The sequence below is a fragment of the Lissotriton helveticus genome, chromosome 6 (genome assembly GCF_964261635.1).
Source record: "Lissotriton helveticus chromosome 6, aLisHel1.1, whole genome shotgun sequence".
Classification (NCBI taxonomy): Eukaryota; Metazoa; Chordata; class Amphibia; order Caudata; family Salamandridae; genus Lissotriton; species Lissotriton helveticus.
The window spans coordinates 1,189,153,993-1,189,174,476 of record NC_136067.1 but is presented as its reverse complement, the minus strand read 5'-3'; positions in this window follow the sequence as shown (position 1 = coordinate 1,189,174,476).

Genomic DNA, 20,484 nt, shown 5'->3' with positions numbered 1-20,484 from the left:
CAGGACGTGTTGTGTTGCGGCTTGCATGGCGACCCCCATCTGGTGGCCCTTCTGGGATTTTAGGGGGGAAGTGAGTGCATTGGGTAGGCCCAGGAGGGAGTATGCTGGGTACCTGGGGATTTCTGTGTCGAATGTGGAGTCAATCTCGTCCAAGACAGACTTCCAGTAGTCCTGGACCTCGCGACAATCCCCGAGGAGGTGTGTCAGGGTGCCTTGTTCTCCACACCCCCTCCAGAACAGCGCGCTTCGCGCGGGGTTACCTTTGTGGAGCCGGGCTGGCGTGAGATGCCAGTATATGGCCAGTTTCATCGCCGCCTCCCTAGAGGCCGTGTTGCATGTGGTGTGGGCAGCCCTGTAGTATACGGATCGCCATTCTTGGGGCGATAAGGTCCTCCCCAATTCTGCCTCCCATCTCTTTTGGCTCGCTGATTTGACTTGGGGGAAAGTCAGAGTGAGGTGTTTGTCAGAGTCTTTCATCACCAGCCATTTCTCAAAGGTAGTTATGGGTCTGCCGACCAAGGGTGCGACGTCCGCATGGGTGAGCCAGTGACGGAGCTGGAAATATTGAAATAAGTGAGGGGAAACGACATCATAGCCTTGGGTAACGTCTGTAAGGGTAAGAAAGCCTTTCAGATCGAAAAGATGACCGGTAGAGAAGTTACTGATATTGCGCCATTGCGGGAAGGCCCCGGGGGTGTTGCCCGGCGGGAACTCCGGGTTGTCCAGGACAGGCGTTAGAGGGGATGGGAAGGTGGTGAGTCCTCTCCTGACCGCCACCGTGTTCCAGACTTGCAGGACAGTGCGGGTAATGGGAGACTTCAGGAGGTAACGTGGCCGGTGTTGTCTAAGAAGAAATGGGACTTTCCAAAGAGAGGTACCTGCCATGGCTCTGTCCTGGAACAGCCAGCGCTTCTCAGATTCTGTTCTGAACCACTCCACCAGATAGCGGAGCTGCGCTGCCTGAAAATATTGCAAGAGATTGGGGATGCCCAATCCTCCCTCATCCGGGCTCCTGCATGCTAGGTGTTTGTGTATACGCGCTTGTTTGCCCCCCCCCAGATTAAATGTTGGATATCGGACTGTAGAGCCTGAATGGTGCCTGCAGGGGGGAATACCGGGAGCGTCTGAAAAAGATATAAGATTTTAGGCAGGGTCATCATCTTAATCACTGCGACACGGCCCAGTAGGGAAAGGGGCTGTTTGGCCCAGCGTGCGAGGTCGGATCGAATCCGAGAGGACAAAGTCGTGTAGTTGAGGGCCAGCGTTGTGGTCGTGGAAGCTGTAAGGGTGACCCCTAGGTAGGGAAGCTGTGCCGTTGACTGAATTCCCCCGCCGTACGCGGGCGGAGTAGCGTGCGCTTGGGCATTCCTGCCTAATGGCAATATAAGGGATTTCCCTCTATTGATTTTGAAGCCAGAGACGGCTCCAAAGGCCTCCAGTTCCGCCATAAAGGCAGGGAAGGAGCGGTCCGGGCTCTCTAGGGCAGCGATGATGTCATCTGCGTATAAACCTATTGCATGGGGCTCCCGACTAAATGTCATTCCGTGTATGTTGGGGTTGTCACGGATTTTTTGCGCTAGAGGTTCTACGTAAAGGGCAAATAGGAGGGGTGAAAGAGGGCACCCCTGCCTCGTGCCTCGCTGAATCTCAAAGGGGTCAGAGCGTAGACCTCCTATGCGGACACGAGCCTGTGGGCAGTGGTAACAACTCGCAATCCAAGCCTGGAAGCGGTCTCCCACCCGGTAGCGTCGCAGGACTTGCTGTAGGTAGAACCAATCTACACGATCAAACGCTTTCTCCGCGTCAATAGCCAATAATACGGAGTCCGAATTCTGGTAGTGGGCTTTATCAATTAGGTGTAGAATGCGTTTTGTGTTGTCGCTGCATTGGCGATTAGGGACGAAGCCGGACTGGTCCGGCTCCAGAATGCCTGGCAGGCATGGGCCCAGGCGCGCGGCTAAGATCCCTGTGAAGATCTTCAGGTCGAGGTTAAGTAGGGATATGGGGCGAAACGCGCAGCAGCTTGTAGGTTTTTTGCCCGGCTTAGGCAACACAATGATCTCGGCCGCTAGCATGTCTGGGGGAATGGAGCTCGGTCCTTCGAAAGAATTGAAAAGTCGGGTGAGGATTGGGGCCAGCAATTGGCTGAAGGTTTTATAGAACCCGGATGAGAATCCATCTGGTCCCGGGGATTTAAGAGGGCGGAGGCGAGAAATGGCAGCTAGGACTTCATCTAGCCGGATGGGGGCATCCAAGGAGTCCACATTGGCTTGTGACAGGTCTGTTATTTTCGCGGTTTCGAGATATTTACCAACCTCGTCCGACGAGACAGAGTCCGCCCCGTACAAAGTGGCATAGAATGTTCTAAATGCTTGCGCAATTTGAGGCTTGCCGGAGATGTCCTGACCGGAGTCATCCGTTAGGTGAGAGATCTGGGATCGTTGAGTTTTCACCCTCAAGGCGCTGGCTAGCAAGCAGCCTGTTTTAGTCCCCCCGACGTAGTAAGAATGACGGAGGCGCAGGGCAGCGAATTCCGCCCGGTCGGTGTCCAGGCTGGCTAGCTGGGCCCTGGCGGACTTCAATTGTCTCCAAACCCTTGGGGCACCAGCACGGCTGTGAACCCTCTCGAGTTCAGAGACCTGAGCCGTGAGGTCATTTCTCTTCTGTTTCGGTCCTTGGCCTCCGCTGCTGCGATGGCTATGAGTTCGCCTCTGGCCACCGCTTTCAAAGGCCCCCCACAGGGCGGTCACATGGGTCCCGGGGATGTCATTAGTGGCTATATAGTCGGTGAGGCGTGTGTGCAATTGTGTGGTGACCTCCCGTCGGTGTAGTAGGGTCTTGCGCAGCCGCCAAGAGCCAGGCGGGCGGACGGACCTAGGGATCTGTAGAGTTATTTCCACAGCGCGTGGTCAGAGAGCGCCGCCGGCGTGATGGTTATATCTTTAAGGATGGGGAGTAATTCAGAGGAGCCCAAGAAGTGGTCCAATCTGGCGTAAGTGTGGTGAACGTGGGAGTAGAACGTGTAGTGAGATGCGGTGGGATGAAAGGACCTCCATAGGTCCACCAAGCCCTCGTCGCGTAGCCAATTTTTACCAGCGGACGTTATGGCACCCGTGTCCCCATATCGGTGGCCTGATCTATCCATGTGTGAGTCCATCACCAGGTTGAGATCCCCCCCGATTAACAGAGGTGAATTAAGGGGCTGAAGAGACTCGGAGGCTGCTTGTTTCAAGAAGGGTTCCTGACCAGAGTTCGGTGCGTATAATGAGGCAATGGTGAAGCGCTGTCCCCCCACCAGGAAAGTGTGTGCCAGTAATCTGCCCTTAATCTCTCCCACCCTGTCTCCCACGCTGCCGCGGAAGCCCCTAGAGACCAGAATAGCCACCCCCGCTTTCTTTGTCGGCAGCGAGTAAAAGAACTGTTGAGGGAAAGCGCGGGAGCGCATCCTATGCCAATCTTTAGGTAAGAGGTGGGTTTCTTGCAATAAGCATATGTCGGCGCCGGTGTTCTCTAGGTATGAGATCACGGCCCTGCGCTTGATCGGGTTGTTCAGGCCCTTGACATTAAGGGTTAGTACCTTCAAACTGGACTCCATGACGGGAGAGCACAAAGATCCCGATTTATGTGAGGCCTACTCGCCTGGTACGGCCAGCGAGGAAGCGAAGGGTGAGGTAGCCCTAAACAGTTCCCTGGCACACTGGGTCCCACCCACACCCCCAACCCCGATCCGAGCCCACTCCCCGCCTCCGCAAATCCCCCCAGAACGAACAACATCCCTCTCCTCCTCCCCGAGCCCACCCCTCCCCACCCGTTCCCAACATCCCAAACTTCAGCTTTGCATCCCCTGCTCCAGGCCCCAACATGCAGGTCAGGATGGTAGCCCCCTCCCCTCCCCCCTCCCCCACAACCCCCAAATCAGAACAAAGTATAGTCCCAGTCCTGCCAGTCCTTGCAGGGCTGTGGTGAAGTTACTTGTAGGGGTCATCTCCAATAGCGGCCATCGCGGCCCCCCGCCCATCACCCCCCGCCATTCAAGCAGAATGTGTGCCAAGAGCTGGCTCTCCAGTGAATGCCTTGTTCATTCAGGAGGGGAAGTTTCTCGGGCCACATCAGCCACCGCTGTCGCTCTCTCCTGGGCGACTACAGAGGCGGCAGGTTTCAAGCGATGTGTCGGGGACCTTCTGCGGCGTACCGTTTGCCACCCTCCCCTGGTCGGTCCTGTCGGCTCCTTCACTACTGTCTCATCCACGTCCAATTCTAGGCATAGAAGAGTGCAAGTGTCCTTCAGTGATCGCATTTGGTGCCGGGTACCATTCCACTTAAAGATCAGTCTGAACGGGTGACCCCAGGAGTATGGGATTTCATGTTGCCTTAGGAAATCCGTTGCTATTTTGAACTCCTTTCGTTTTCGCAGAGTGATGGCCGACAGGTCTTGATACAGGGCGACAGGTTGACCCTTAAAGTGGAGGGGTTGCGCATGTCGAGCCTGTCTGAGAATTCTTTCTTTGAGCGGGAAATCAGGGAGGAATGCCAAGATGTCAGGTGGTGGAGCTGATGTTCTCCGGGGAAGTCCTACTCTATGTGCGCGGTCGATGCGGATGGGGAAGTCGGCAGGTTCACCTAGAATGTCACGGAAGAGTTCCTGCAGATAGCCGGTGATGTCCGACCCTTCCATTTTCTGAGGGACTCCCCGAACCCGTATGTTATTGCGACGGGAGCGGTTTTCAAGGTCCTCTGCGTGGGCCTGGAGATCTACCTGTTGATCAGTGAGTCGTAAGATCTCTTGTTGAAGCTGCTCGATCACAGCACTTCTGGTTTGGTCAGCTTCCTCCACAGCCGCCACCCGTTCCCCGAGGCCCTCCACCTCCCGCCGGACTTCTCGGACCTCCCCCGCCACATCTTGCTTCAGGGATTTAAAGTCTTCCCTGAGGGAATTAAACAGTGATTCCAGGAAGGATCTGGTGATAGGCACTTGATCATTGGTCGGCTCCGGCGGCGACCCGGCGTTTTTCGGAGATGATGGGTCCTTGCTGGACCGGGGTTGGGATTTGGCCAACAGTTCCGGGAGCGTCTGGGTCACTTTCTTCCCCCGTAGGCTCGCCAAATTATGGTCGGCAGAAGGGCCCGGTTTAGGCTGCGTCTCTGGAAGAGGGAGATCGCGGGGAAAGCGCAGTGGCTCCGCAGTGTCCCGGGAAGAAGCAGGCCGCACTCTATCCTTTAGGGCGCTGACAGGTTGAGGGCTCTCGCACTCCGGCTGCGGCCGGGATCAACCGAGGACGGCGGGCAGCAGGGGGCACCCCCAGAGCAGGTAGGTAAGCTTCACGCACCTCTGGTAGCTTGTGTAAGGGAGGCTGGGGGGGGCACTCTCGTTTGTGGGGCGGTGCGGGCCAGCGAGGCTGGATTCCCTCTTTGATTGCTGGGCCTCAGGCGGCCCCTTGGCAGCCGGGTTTCCCCTCTCCCTCTCAGTTCATGGGGCAATGCAGCTCCTGTAGGTGATTAGATGCAGTACCAGCCTTCCTCGAGGCACTGACTCCGGACCCAGTCGGTTCGGGCTCCGGGAGCTCGAGTGTGCTTCCCAGGTTCCCCCACAGCACCCACCACCTCTCTCCTCACCTCCGTGCTCAGCGCTTGTCCATCGGGGTACGCACAACTCCGGTCGTTATCGCCACCACCTCCGTCACACCGCCTTTCCTCTGTCCGCCGCCGCCCCCACACCCCCAGGGCCGGGGTCGTTGTTCGCTGTAGCCGCTGTAATGGACACCTGCCGAGCGTCCTGTCAGCAGGGAGCCGCTTCGCAGCCCCAGCGCTCCCCCCGGCTAGGCCTCAGATTCGGGGCCCGGACCGCGTGTCATCCAGTCGGCCCCTTCGTGCTCGCCGCCGGGGCGCTGTGCCTCCTTCAGGCTGTGGCCTCACTGCCTCGATGCTCACCAGGGGCACAATCCGGCGACCGCCAGCAGCAGGGGCTAGGCTCCGGTACTCAGCAACCGGAGCCGCCCCCGGAGCGTCCGTCCTCGGCAGGAATGCCGCTCCGAGGCCCGGAAGCTGGGGCCTCAATTTTCACAGCTCCCGGCCGGGCCGATCGTCCCCACCGGCCGGGTCGCGGGGGCTGGGCCTTCAAGCAGGGGGGGTTCCCGCACGGCGGGGCAGCAGTCGCTGACCCTCTGTGTGGTATTGGCAGCGGCGTCAGGTGTCGAAGTGCCGAGAGGGTAGCGAGGGCTCCGCGAGATGCTCCACCCCCTCAGATGGCCGCCATTACAGGGGAGCTCCGCCGGAGCATCTCTGAAACGAAGAGCCGCCGCTCGTTCAGGAAATGCCGCAGCGGCACTCGGAGGAGCGCCGCCGATGCTAGACCCCAATGTCAGGGACAATCTGGGGGCTGGAGAGCCGTGGTGCTGGTCGTAAGGGCTTTCGGCGGGATTCAGGACGGGGAGCCGCAGAGACCCACGTCCGACTAGGTCGCCATCTTGGACACGCCCCCCTCATTTCTCTTTCTTTTAGTTTCTGTTGTCACCTCTTACTTACATCCACAATTTGATCTATTCCCACAACATATAACTTAAAGGAACATGACGAAAATTATTAGACCAATTATGCACAACAAGATAGTAATCAGGAGAGTAAGAACCTTACAAATCATTTTTCTATATGATTGCCAAACCACAAAATATTAATAATATTTCTAATACTAATATCTTGATTAATAAGCTTGCTCTTATGAGGCACAAACGAACAACACATTTGGACCCTCAAAACATAGTATATTCCTCCTTTATTAGCAACAAGAATATCCAAAGCAAGCCTGTTGTGCAAAACAATTTCCCATATATCAATACTTTTTCTATACTGCACCAGCATTATTAGAGTCATTCACTTTCTAATCTAGACATCATTCAAAGCAATAGCAATAGGAGGAATCAACACACCAAAGATATCCATACACTGGTCCAAAACCACGTTTCACTTTTCTCACACTAGCTTTGCTCATTTCATTCAAATGTTACACTTCAGGGCAAACTGAAGCCAAGCAAAGGTTGCCCACCTAATTAAGCGACAGGCTAAAACAAGCTGTCTTTCCACAAACATAATGAATTCATTTATTAATAGACTCTTCACCCTTTGCATACTCACTATCAACGATGAAATTATAAGTACATTCATGTTTTCCGTCATTTCAAACATTTCTAGAATTTCAGACCTCTCACACTTTATACACAGGACTCCTTTCTTCCCCTTGTTCAATTCTAGATCTAAGATGCATATTTGAATTTCAGAATCTCTCCAGACTCTTTTTGCAATTCAATCTCTCTCGCTTCCTCCAAATTTCTACTAATTAGACTCTTCTATCATTACATTCCCTAATAAAACTTTGCATTACTTCACTGAAGCTACACGGTATAGAGTCAAAATATCGAATTTTTAATATCGAGTAGACATAATATCGAGTAAAAAATATAGAATGGACATAATATCGACTAGACATAATATAGACTACCAAAATATCGACTAGAAAATGTTAATATCGAATAAAATGGACATAATATCGAATCAAAAATATAGAATGGACAATATATCGACTAGACATAATATAGACAACAAAAATATTGAATATTAGGTAAGTTAATATTAATTTTTTGTGTGTAATATAATTCTGTAGCGGGTTGTGGGTTTATAGGGGAATAGGGTGGGAAGTAATTTAATTATGATTAATTAAATATGTTAATTAATTAATTGGTATTTATTTTGGATTAATTGTTAATTAATTATTAATTGGTAATTAATTAAAATATAATTGGTAATTAATTTTAATTGATTATTTGATAAATATTTTAATTTTAGTAATTTATTTTCTGTAGCGGGTTGTGGGTTTATAGGGGATTAGGGTGGGAAGTAATTTAATTATAATTAATTAAATATGTTAATTCATTAATTGGTATTTATTTTGAATTAATTGTTAATTAATTTGTAATTGATAAATAATTAATTCTTAATTGATAAATATTTTAATTAATTGTTTAATTGACAATTATGTGAATAATAATATTTTATTTTCTGTAGTGGGTTGTGGGTTTATAGGGGAATAGGGTGGGTAGTAATTTAATTTTAATTAATTAAATATGTTAATTAATTAATTGATAGGTATTTATTTTGAATAAATTGTCAATGAATTTTTAATTGGTAATTAAATAATTGTTAATTGCTAATTCATTTTTATTAATTTATTAATTAATAATTATGTGAATAATATTATTTTATTTGTAGTAGCGGGTTGTGGGTTTATAGGGGAATAGGGTGGGAAGTAATTTAATATAATTAATTAAACATGATAATTAATTAATTGGTATTTATTTTAAATACATTGTTAATTCATTTTTAATTGGTAATTAATTAATTCTTAATTGGTAATTAAAATGTATTAATTTATAATGATGTGACTTAGATTAATTTATTTTCACTAGAGTGGGGATATTAAAATTTACCCCTATGCTATCCAACGCTTTCCCTACTGTTGCACTGTCTGGAGTGGGAATAGTAATTTTTACCCCTACGCTATCCAACGCTTTCTCTACTGTTGTACTCTCTGGAGTGGGAATAGTAATTTTTACCCCTACGCTATACAACGCTTTCCCTACTGTTGCACTCTCTGGAGTGGGAATAGTAATTTTTACCCCTACGCTATCCAACTCTTTCCCTACTGTTGCACTCGCTGGAGTTGGAATAGTAATTTTTACCCCTACGCCATCCAACGCTTTCCCTACTGTTGCACTCTCTGGAGTGGGAATAGTAATTTTTACCCCTACGCTATCCAATGCTTTCCTTACTGTTGCACTCTCTGGAGTGGGAATAGTAATTTTTACCCCTACGCTATCCAACGCTTTCCCTACTGTTGCACTCTCTGGAGTGGGAATAGTAATTTTGACCCCTACGCTATCCAACGCTTTCTCTACTGTTGCACTCGCTGGAGTTGGAATAGTTATTTTTACCCCTACGCCATCCAATGCTTTCCCTACTGTTGTACTCTCTGGAGTGGGAATAGTAATTTTTACCCCTACGCTATCCAACACTTTCCCTTCTGTTGCACTCTTTGGAGTGGGAATAGTAATTTTTACCCCTACGCTATCCAACGCTTTCTCTACTGTTGCATTCGCTGGAGTTTGAATAGAAATTTTTACCCCTACGCTATCAACGCTTTCCCTACTGTTGCACTCTTTGGAGTGGGAATAGTAATTTTTACCCCTACGCTATCCAACGCTTTCCCTACTATTGCACTCGCTGGAGTGGGAATAGTAATTTGTACCCCTGCACTATCCAACGCTTTCCCTACTGTCGCACTCTTTGGAGTGGGAATAGCAATTTTTACCCCTACGCTATCCAACGCTTTTCCTACTGTTGCACTCGCTGGAGTGGGAATAGTAATTTTTACCCCTACGCTATCCAACGCTTTCTCTACTGTTGCACTTGCTGGAGTTGGAATAGTAATTTTTACCCCTACGCTATCCAACGCTTTCCCTACTGTTGCACTCTTTGGAGTGGGAATAGTAATTTTGACCCCTACGCTATCCAACGGTTTCCCTACTGTTGCACTCGCTGGAGTGGGAATAGTAATTTTTACCCCTGCGCTATCCAACGCTTTCCCTACTGTTGCACTCGCTGGAGTTGGAATAGTAATTTTCACCCCTACGCTATCCAACGCTTTCCCTACTGTCGCACTCTTTGGAGTGGGAATAGTAATTTTTACCCCTACGTTATCCAACGCTTTCCCTACTGTTGCACTCACTGGAGTTGGAATAGTAAATTTAAATCTCTTGCTATCCTACGGAAAAAAATATTGTATATGTTTTGTTAATAATATGTATATATGTATATATATATATATATATATATATATATATATATGTTTTAAAAAATATATATTTTTTAAGTTACAATAATTATTTATTAATTTTAAGTTTATTTAAATATTTTAAGTATGTTTAAATTAGTTATATTTATTATTATAGTACTTTAAAATTACTTTTAAGATATTTTAAAAAATCGATATTTTGACTGTCTATATTTTTTCTTATCGATATTTTGGAGTCAATATTTTTGTACTTACCTGTTTGTAGATAGGAAGTCGATATTCTGGCATACTATATTTTTACCTCGATATTTTGACTGTCGATATTTTGACTGTCGATATTTTGACTGTCGATATTCTGTCAGTGATCCAAGCTACACACACTGTTCTCATTTTTAGTGTTAGCCATGTTATATATATATGCCTAAATAATCTAATATGTTTAGATGTCGAACCTAACTCCCCAATATTACGACAGTTCTCTACTGGACGATCAAAATTTAAATAATTTATCTCCAAGAAATCTTGACCACCAAGAATTGACACAAACACACTGAACATTGATCCATTGGAAAGCAGAAGTTCATTGTAGGTTGCCCCCTCTGAGTGGGACGTATGCAGGTCTGTACAAACACCAACCATTTGAAATATTCCTAATAATAAGATACTCATTTAACAAGCTGGCATATATATTACTACACTAAAATCATCCCTAGAAATATCTCCATGATTTAATCTTTCATCCCCGGAATCCGTATTATTACAATTATGCATTCAATTTTTTAACTAGAATATCTATTAAAATTATTATTATGAACATTTTAACAATTATTCATACATAACAACTCTTTTGATTTATTCTGGAAGAATCTGACCCCCCAAAAATCTAAACTGTTAGATATGGTACAGAATTAATAAAAACTTCAACATCTTCAAATGTTAATATGTCACCAGTAATAAGTTCAGTTCAAAAGGAAAGTTCATGAGAAACTGACTATTTCTGACTGGATGCTTAAAGCACAAAACTAATTTTCTCCGAATGTAAGGATTCAGACTCTAAGAAAAATAAAGTAGGCACTTGATTTTCTGCACACCATCAGAAAATATTGACTGATTTAAAAACAATATTAGTGCTTTTTCCTTACTTCATGATTACAAAGTAAAAGGGAAAGAACATGCATATCAAAAAAGATTTCAGTTTGTCAATTCATCAAAAATTCATACAAGTATGACAGAAGAAAAGAGACAAAGAAACTAAACCATGGCATGTCTGCACAAATCATGATGAGATAAGTATAAAACTTCAAGCACAAAAACAAATGCACCAAGGATCAGAACTAAAGACTTCAAAAGTGTGGTGTTTCATCGCAGCAACATAGGCAGAATAGATCAAATAAAACTTATATAAAATAATCCCCAAATTCTTAGATTGATTTTGGATCTTAGATAAGATTTGTTTCAATTTCATCATAGGCATAAAGTGCTTGAGATTTGCATAAAAAATCACTGTAGACAATATATAATAAACCTTAAACCCCAAAAAAACAAATTCTTAGCTTGATTTTGGATGTTAGATAAGATTTGTCTCAATTTCATCATAGTCATAAAGTGTTCGAGAGTTGCATATACAAAGTCACTACGAACAATATATAATAAACCTTAAAACACAGCTTCTAACCAACAGAAATGCCAAATACGCAGGAGTCAATTAATTGAGCTAGCCCCAGAGTAATATGCAGATATTCAACAAATGAAATAAATCTCTACCCAATGCAGTGCATTACCACCATTTTACGTAGCTTGGTGATGTATAGCTATCTAGTCCCGGTTCGGCCCACTTTTACCAGGTCTACAATAACCACTTGGCAAAGACCAAACTAATTAATGGGAATTTACCCAGTCTGAGAGGGGTGCCCACATTTTTATACCCTGGCTTCCTGTCTTTGAGCTCATATAACACTGTATCTAAATTAAACAGTGACAACAAGCTTCCTAGCCACTGATGGAAGGAGATAGGTTGGGGATCTAACCACGCCAAGGCAATGCATATGTGGCACATGGCATGGCAATAAAAACAAATAAACTCCACTGGTCTAGCTACCCCTTCCTCCTGTACCCCTGAAAGCATTGTATGGGGAGTCAGAGTAATATTAGTTTTAAGAACACTGCCAAGAAATTTTGCATCAAAGTACATCTAAGCACACCTAAAACATGTGCAAAACATATGAACCAAGTCTGCTTCAAGACTTTGTCATTGTGGACAGTGGATACCAGTGGTGCACGCTCCATTTAGTGATCTTTGCAGGGGTATGATATACCTCTTGTAGTGCTACATCTGCAGCCCCTAATAGCAATGAAAAGTGTGGGGAACCTCCAAAGAGTCTAAGAGCTAAGATCTGTAGATTCTAGTCTATTCTGCCATTTATTGCTGTGTTTCTCAAGATTGCCAGGCATAGTGGAGCCCAAACGTTCCTATATTTAACTGATTGTGCATTCCTCTGTCCCTACTAACAGTTCCATCAATGAGGCTTTCGAAAACCTACTCTGATACCACCGTTCCTATACAAGTAGCCATGTACCTATAACTAAAATTTGATTTAAATCAAAGCTGGCACGTAACTCCTCAAATTACCATGTAATGTCCCTGAAAAAGATCCCCTACTTTCAATAGCCAATGCCATTCGCAACTCAGCATACAAGCATCATGAAAAATGTCTGGAAGTAGCGAATTTCTATGCAAAGTAGTATAACAGTTAACCCCATCTTTTTCCGCCAAATAGCCCAGATCTTGAAGGCTGTTCCCGATGTCGTAAATCAAACCTTTTTACAGTAACTTGATTCCAACAGATTTCATAAACAGCCCTTAGCATCCTCCCCAATTAATAGCTCATAAATAGAGGGTGTAGTGTAGTTCCTATATCCCTGATAGGCTCTGCACATTGGAATAATATACATTATACTTTTGACACAGGACTGAGGTCAGTATGTCTCTATCGAGTACATTAAACTTAATTACTTGTGTGTGCCAGCTAACTCAGAGGTCACTAGAACCTTCTCGAATGAACAAGAAGGGATTCGTTTCTGACAACCGCATAAACATGACAACTTTGTTTCCCTCAGAATCGTGGAAACAATAGATTACAGTTTCACTCAGTCAATTTTGCATGCTTCGTTTCTACAGAGTTGCACAGAAATAGAGAGACGGGCGTTTCAATAAAAGGGTTTATTGAACAGTCTTATTACTCATGCAAGAGATATGAACTACTACAATCGTCAGACAGAATGCGAAGTATAATACATACAGCGTTAGCAGTAAGATAATATAATACTGCAATAGCATGGTCTGTAGCTATGACATATATAAAAATACATACATATATAACACAGGCTAAAATACTCAACTGGTGCTTCTAAAATAATCCTACCCCAGTGTACCTAACCTAAGTGTAGTACGAGGGAAGAAGTAGGTACTGTTTAGCTATAGTCTAGTTTAGCTTAAGTTTAGTTTTGCCAAGAGTTGCCAAAAGTTTCACTAGGTTCTAGTCTGCTCCATACCTTAGAATGAGAGAGGTTGGTATCTCCTTCCCGGGACTCGATCTCTAACACCCAGTAAGGGGAGTCAGAAACACTGGAGCTGGATTCTCTATGAGGAGGATGGCAGCGTCTGGTCAGTGCGTCAGTTGGGGACTTGCTGTGGCGAGCCGCGTTGTGCAAGTAGGTAGCCGAACGGCACCGTGCCTTGCTATAGTAAGTGAAGGTATATTTATACCTTGAAGGTGTTTAGGAATGCCAGTATTGACGTACAAGTCGGGCATAAGAACGTCGAGAATGAACCCCTAAGGAATAGATGTTCATGCATAGTAAATGAGTTCTTGGAGAAATCAATATCCAGGCAAGGGGAAATCCTAAAGGCTTAAGAGTCTGGTTTTCCAAGAACCCGCTGTGACGAAGAGGAACGGATGTAGTTGACCATGCCTGTATTTGGTTAGCATGAACAATGCCTAAATAAGGGCTGGATTTCTATGCCTAAATAAGGGCAATGTGAATTGTACCTATATAAGGGCATGAATCGGGAAATCTATATCCGGTATCTAAATCGACACACAACACCCACTCCACTTTCGTATGAATGACATTACTAAATCCGAAACATGTTAAACATATCTAAAATACAGCTACACACGAAGTGCTACAAACATGTCTAAAATAAATTTCTAAAAATGCATTAAAACTGTTGATTTACATAAAATGAAATGGTGCTGTACATATTAAAACAATTGTTTATTCTAAGCGTATGTAGACGTTTTGAAGGATACATGAATGAATCATAAACATATATACATGTGATGAAATGGCTTGTAAATACAGAAGAAAAAGGGCTGAAACCATTTCATGTTACATAAATCAATTTGTTGTGGACAAGGTTACATATTGTCTCTGGAAGAATTCAAAGAATTCTGTTCTCTATGAACAGTTCTACTATAAGCAGATTACTTGTGCCAAAAAATTAAAAATACAAATTTGGAAAAAAAAACAAATTAATCATAGGAAAAGTTCCAAAGTTAGTACCTTGTTTTGAAAAGTAAAGGTCAAATTCAGAGTTTCTCAGTACACTGTATGCCAAAATCAAAAGTCAGTGTTAGGGCTTGGAGAAAACATAAAATCTTCTATTTTTGTAGACAAAAAGTTGTCTACCTTTGTCGGTGAAAGTTGGAATGCCTCGCTTAGAAGATTAACCACACATAGATGTGAGCTATCACCTTCAGCATTGGTCGCATCAGCAATGTTCGTCTCAGATGTTACCTGCGTGCCTGTTGTTCCCTCTCGTACCTCAGCAGTTGCAATTTGCATCTGTGAGATATCAATGAATGCTGTCATCAAAATTGGTCGCCGCTGTGGACAACACAGAGCATGGGCCGTTACACGGTCCACCAGAGTATCGAAATCCGTAGGCATGACTGATGGGAGTGTTAGACAGATGTCCAGCAGCATTCTTCACCGCAAGCAGGCAGCGTAGAACAGGTAAGATGCAATCTTACCATATTTGTCTGAATGACAGAAACCATGTGGTATTTAATTCTGGTAGATGAGGTAAACCTAAAATTTGGACGATGCGCTCACAACACTTCATCTCCAGCAGAGCTCTCTCCACTGTGAATTGGGTGTCACTGGTGATTTGGCTTGTAGCAGTAGGAGCAAAAATAGTATCCCTGCAACGAGTCCAAAAAGGAGCGGCAGTTCCCCAAACACAGAGTGCACGAAGTTTGGAATTATTCAGAGGACTGCTTGAAAAGGTGCTAACAGTCTGTAACACACGTTCTTTAATACATGTAGAATACCGCTCGTATCCGACATGTTTAAGATACAACCTAACATTTCTGGGAAATGTATAGGCAGTTTGTATTCAAAAGGGCATGTATCTCGGCAGAAGTCCTTGCGACTTGTAGATCATAGGTTTCTTTGACCGAGGTCAGTAGCACAGTTTGTTGAGAAAGAATGGCTTTCATTCTGCTTGGAGTATCAATTCATATACAAGAGATGTTCAGTGAAGGCCATAAAGGCGACTCCCTGGCTGTCTTTGTTAGTGGAATCAATACTTGCATACAGCAAGTGACCCTGAATGTAACAGTCACTAGATATAGGATACCTGGCAACATGCCACAGCAGCTGTGATGGTTCAACATGAGGTAACTTCCATTTGAAAGCTGGCCAAAAATTGGATCAATCACTGCCGCTGATGACCCTTGCAGGGGACAGGATAAGTTGGTAGTGGAACCATCACAGGCCCGTGTAAGTTAATACCCTGACAAAGGAGAGAACTCTTAGTGCGTTTTCACAGTTAGTACCGTTAAGAAACACTTCAAGCCCCCCACTCCAACATCTGTGTGTGTATGGTAAATCCCAGGATGTCTTGATGTATTCTTTACCCAACCTTTCATATTTGCCTACTGGTATGTGTTTTAGGCAATACTGAAAATGGTAAATTGTAACAGGCAGAGTGATTTTACCATGTATTATCCACTCAGTAGCTGGTTTCTCTGCTAGCGTGAATGGTCATCTTTTTAGTTTTTCAATGCTCAGCACCGTATAGTCTGCTCCCCTTTGTGCCAGTTTGATTTGTTTATCAGTGAGATTGAATTCTGAAAACAGTGACGTAGTCTTGATTAAATGCCAAAGCACATAGCCTCAATGCAAGCTTTGTAGCATCCAGCCTAATAGAATGATAGAACGTAACTGAGACTGACCATGTTGCAACATGACCAAGTCTTGTTCCATGATGTCTATGGCAGAAGACACAATGTTGTCCAATGAATATATTCTGGACGACAGAGTCGTTAACCCATTGTCTACTACAGAGAGAGATTTCTCTAAATTAATACGATCAATTTCTCGTATTCGTTCTGCAGTATCTGCTTGGGTAATCTTCCATAATTCGTTATATGCAACATATATACCGGCATATGAGAAACGTTTTTTACCCGGTTTTCCTGGTCCTAGCAAGAATTCCCTAAGGTCTGCGCCATCTTTAAGTAAAGATAGGGTTTTTTTTTGCATCCTGTAGTGTTGCTTTCTGCGGCCAATCAAGGCATAGTTTCCCTACACTGTATGTTGTTATTACCCCAGGATGCGGTCTTTAAACATATCTTGGTCCTAGCCTATTGATAGTGAACCCCTGTGTTTTGTTCAGGAATCGATCTTGACAGTTGTTTGTATCTATGGGCCAGAGCAACCATTTGTTCTAATCTGGTTCTGATCTGTTGTGATGCAAAATATTATGTATATGGACCTCCCTCTGTGTAGTGCTATTACTTGCAGGTATAGGTATGGCCGGTGTGTTCATGTCCCAAACCCAAGGCAAGACGTTTGTTGGACAGTGTCATTCAAAAACATAATTTGCTCAAGGATGATACAAGCTCTAAACATAGCTTCTACCCCCTGCACTTGACAATCTTTTGTACCCCATACAGTTTTTGTCTCAATATTGTCTTTCCAAAAGTCAAAACCTTGTCTAGACAGTTGGGCATTAAAGGCTTCAGAATAAATTTGTTTTGTATTTGTTAGCTTATTCCTCAATCCTGTTTTGTCCGCTTTGGATACATTGAATCCTGAAAAATATGGAAACTTATTCACAAACGTTTTTGAGCTACCCTTTGGAGGTGTAGGACAATGTTGCCATTGGTTATACATGTGTACATTTCTAGGCATTGCAGATTTGTGCAACAATTGATGACCATAATGGTTATAACAATACATTTGTTCATAGTCTAATGAACCCTCTAAATATTCATGATTTGTGAATACTGCAGACATCTCTAGATCAGACATCATAATATTAACAGTCTCAATGTCTTAATCATCAGAAAAGGTACTAGAGGTAATAAAGTCACTTAATGAAATCTTGAATAAGTGTGGAATCTTCAACAGCTCCGACTGGCCAAAAATGTCATATTCAGTCCTGTCCCAAATTATACCATCTTGTATAGGAACGGCTGTGATGTTCACTGCTGACAAGTCTCTTTGTTCACGATGGGATGATTTGTGTGGCTGGAGAAGTAGGTTCACTTTTTTACTTGCTGTATCCATTTGAATATATCTTCCATTTATGAGCATACCCAGAGTTATTACCAGAGCTAACCAAAGTAGAAAGAAAAATATTCCAAACTCAATCCAAAATTCAATCCATGGTAAAATCAGATAAGTTTTTTCCAGGTGATGAAAAAAGATGTTGCTTATTCTTTGAAAGTTCTTTTCACTGGCGTTGTGTCAGGTTCGCTGGGATCCTCAGAAAACTTATTAAAGTTAATGAAATAGCCAGAGGCAGTTCTGTCAATGGTTGGAATTGCATCCGGATTCGTTGAAATCTCTGGAACCACTTGATCACTTGTTACTTCATTGTAGACAGGTGTATCAGGACAAACTGTTATTTGGGTCTCAAGAGGAACGAGTTCCAGAGCTTTGTTGCTTAGTCCTTCTTTTCTCACTGCAGAATCTTCAAAGGTGATGAGTCTTTCAGTTTGTTCCTCTTAGATTGTAGCTAGAGGAGTGCGTTTGCTACATTGGCGGAGTCCACTTGGCTTACTGCTTAGTGTCGGCCACATAGTGTGGTGTGATCAGGTCGATAGACATGAATTTCTTCTCCTTTTTACCAGCAAGGGCGGCAGTATTTCTGTTCTTGATCCGTGGATTGCTAGGACAGGTACTGGCTGTCTGTAAGAAGGCCCAAATTCATTCTTGTCCGCAATCTTTTCTCTGACTAGGTCACAAAGCTTTGGGATCCAGACAGGCCTTGCTGGGACTGGTTGCTTTTCCCCCAGTGGTGGTTGCCTTCAGGAATACGTTGCTTTGTTTCGATCTTAGTTCATGTAAGTCCTGTATAACAGCCAAACGATCTTTGATATCAAATTTCTAATTTTCCACCATTGTTGCATGACAATCAAGATCCGGAACCAACATTCTTGTCCCAAATAGGACCTCGTATGGAGTGACACCCCCTAGAGAACTTCTTGGCAAGTTATTTAAAGCACGTTGAACCCGATACAGATGTTTGACCCACCCATCACCCAAACCTAATACCCTAGCTGTTATACACTGCTTTATGTCCCGGTTTTTCCTTTCCACAACAGAACTTCCCTCAGGATGGAACGGAGAAGAATACCGCAATTTAACGCCCAAACTGGCCATGGCTTCTTAGTAAGCTCAAGAGCTAAACGCAGGGCCCTGGTCAGAGTGTAGTGTGCGTATATGCTGATAAAGACTCGCAAATCTTTTTTTTTTTTTTTTTTTAAATCTTTATTTTTCAGAGATTCAAAAATCTTAACCATTATTTCGTTCACGAACCATTGTTACAGTAATGAGGTGAGGTAGCTATAAAGGAATCGTTAACAAAGCACATAGTTACACATTAACAGTATCGTTCTATCATGCACATATACGAATTTCCTTTTGTCAATATCCTCTGTCCACATCGCCCCTCATATCCTACTCCGGTATCCTTCCAATGTCCGTCTGGATTCGGTATAGCATTCTATTCCTGGCAGATTTAACTTACAATAAAACAAAATACAGAAAAACAGTAAAACCTAACTTAGGTCTTCACTTGGCCGATGGCCACTCCCGCTTAAGATCATTCGTTAGCCAACACATATATACAGCACCATATCAAACATAACACCACAAACCCGCACCACCCCGTCACCCGCCCGAGACAACATGAATGCCCATCCACACTAATCCTCCTCCTCCTCAGAGTCCAAGTCCTCGTGTTCCGGCAGGGGTTCACATGGGTCTCCCCTGTACTTATTCCAGGGTGTCCACACCTTATTCCACTTACGCGGGCAGGCCCGCAGCAGGTACACCGCCCTTTCCTTCACCATGAGGAGGTCCACATTTCTGATCCATCCATCTACCGTAGGCAGTTCCGGGGCACCCCACTTCTGCGCAATGTCCCTCTTGGCCACTGTCACCGCCAGTGTGACCCATAGCCGGCTATACCTGCCCAGTTCAGTAGGGTCCCAAACGTTCAAGAGGCACTTACGGGGTTCCGGCAGGACTGAGCTTCCAACGGCCTGGGAGATGGTGCACATAATTTGCCTCCAGAAAGCCCGGACTAGGGGGCAGTCCCATAATGTGTGGAGCAGAGTTCCCTCCTCCCCGCAGCCCCTAAGGCAGAAGGGGTGTGTTGCCCTCTGTATTTTATGGAGAAGTGTTCTGGTGTAGTAAGTGCGGTGTAAGATCTTGAGCTGTACTAGTCTGAACCTAGCCGAAATGCCCACCTCCCTCGGTGACGCTAGTGCCTCGTTCCACTCCGCATCATCCATTTCGCCTATTTCTTCCATCCATCTCTCCCTGAGTTTCTGAGTGGGGTCTGGCAGGTTATTAACCAGTTTTTATATGTGAGAGAGGTCGCCCCTTGCTCCATAAAGTCTGTCAACAGTCTGTCCTCCAGTGGCGACGATTCTGGGAGTGCGGTGTCATGCGGAATTGCCTGCAAGAGTGCGTGTCGGATCTGCACATATCTAAATGTTTCAGTGGAGCTCAGTCCATATTGTTGTTGGAGTTGTGAAAAGGTAACCACCCCGTCTTTGTCCCACAGATCCCCAACTACGGAGATCCCCATGTGGTCCCACCGCTCAAAACCCTTACAGGATCTTAGGCCACCCAGCGCCTTCGTGTCCCACAGTGGCGTCATCTTGGTGAGCCTCCCCTTCCAACCCAACCTAGACTGCGCTGTATGCCATAGGACTGCCGTATGAAACGTCGGACCGAGTAAGGTCTTAACTTGTGGGAAATTGTACAGTACTGAAAGCATGCTGTCCGTCCCCAGCTGCGACCAGTCCGCCCTGTAGGCGGGGTCTACCCGCGGGGCGTGTAACCACTGATTAATTACCTTAAGCTGGGATGCCCAGTAGTACAACTGGAGGTTGGGCAACGCAATCCCCCCTTCAAACCGGCTTCGTACCAATTTATCCTGCGCTATGCGGGCCGGGCCGTTATTCCACATCAAGCTGGACACCAGTGCCGCGACCTGCTTGAAGTATCGCGGCGCCACCACAAAGGGGGTGTTTTCAAGCACATAAAGAAATCTGGGGAGAGCCATCATCTTATATAGTGCCGCGCGTCCAAGGAGGGTCAGCGGTAGAGTAGCC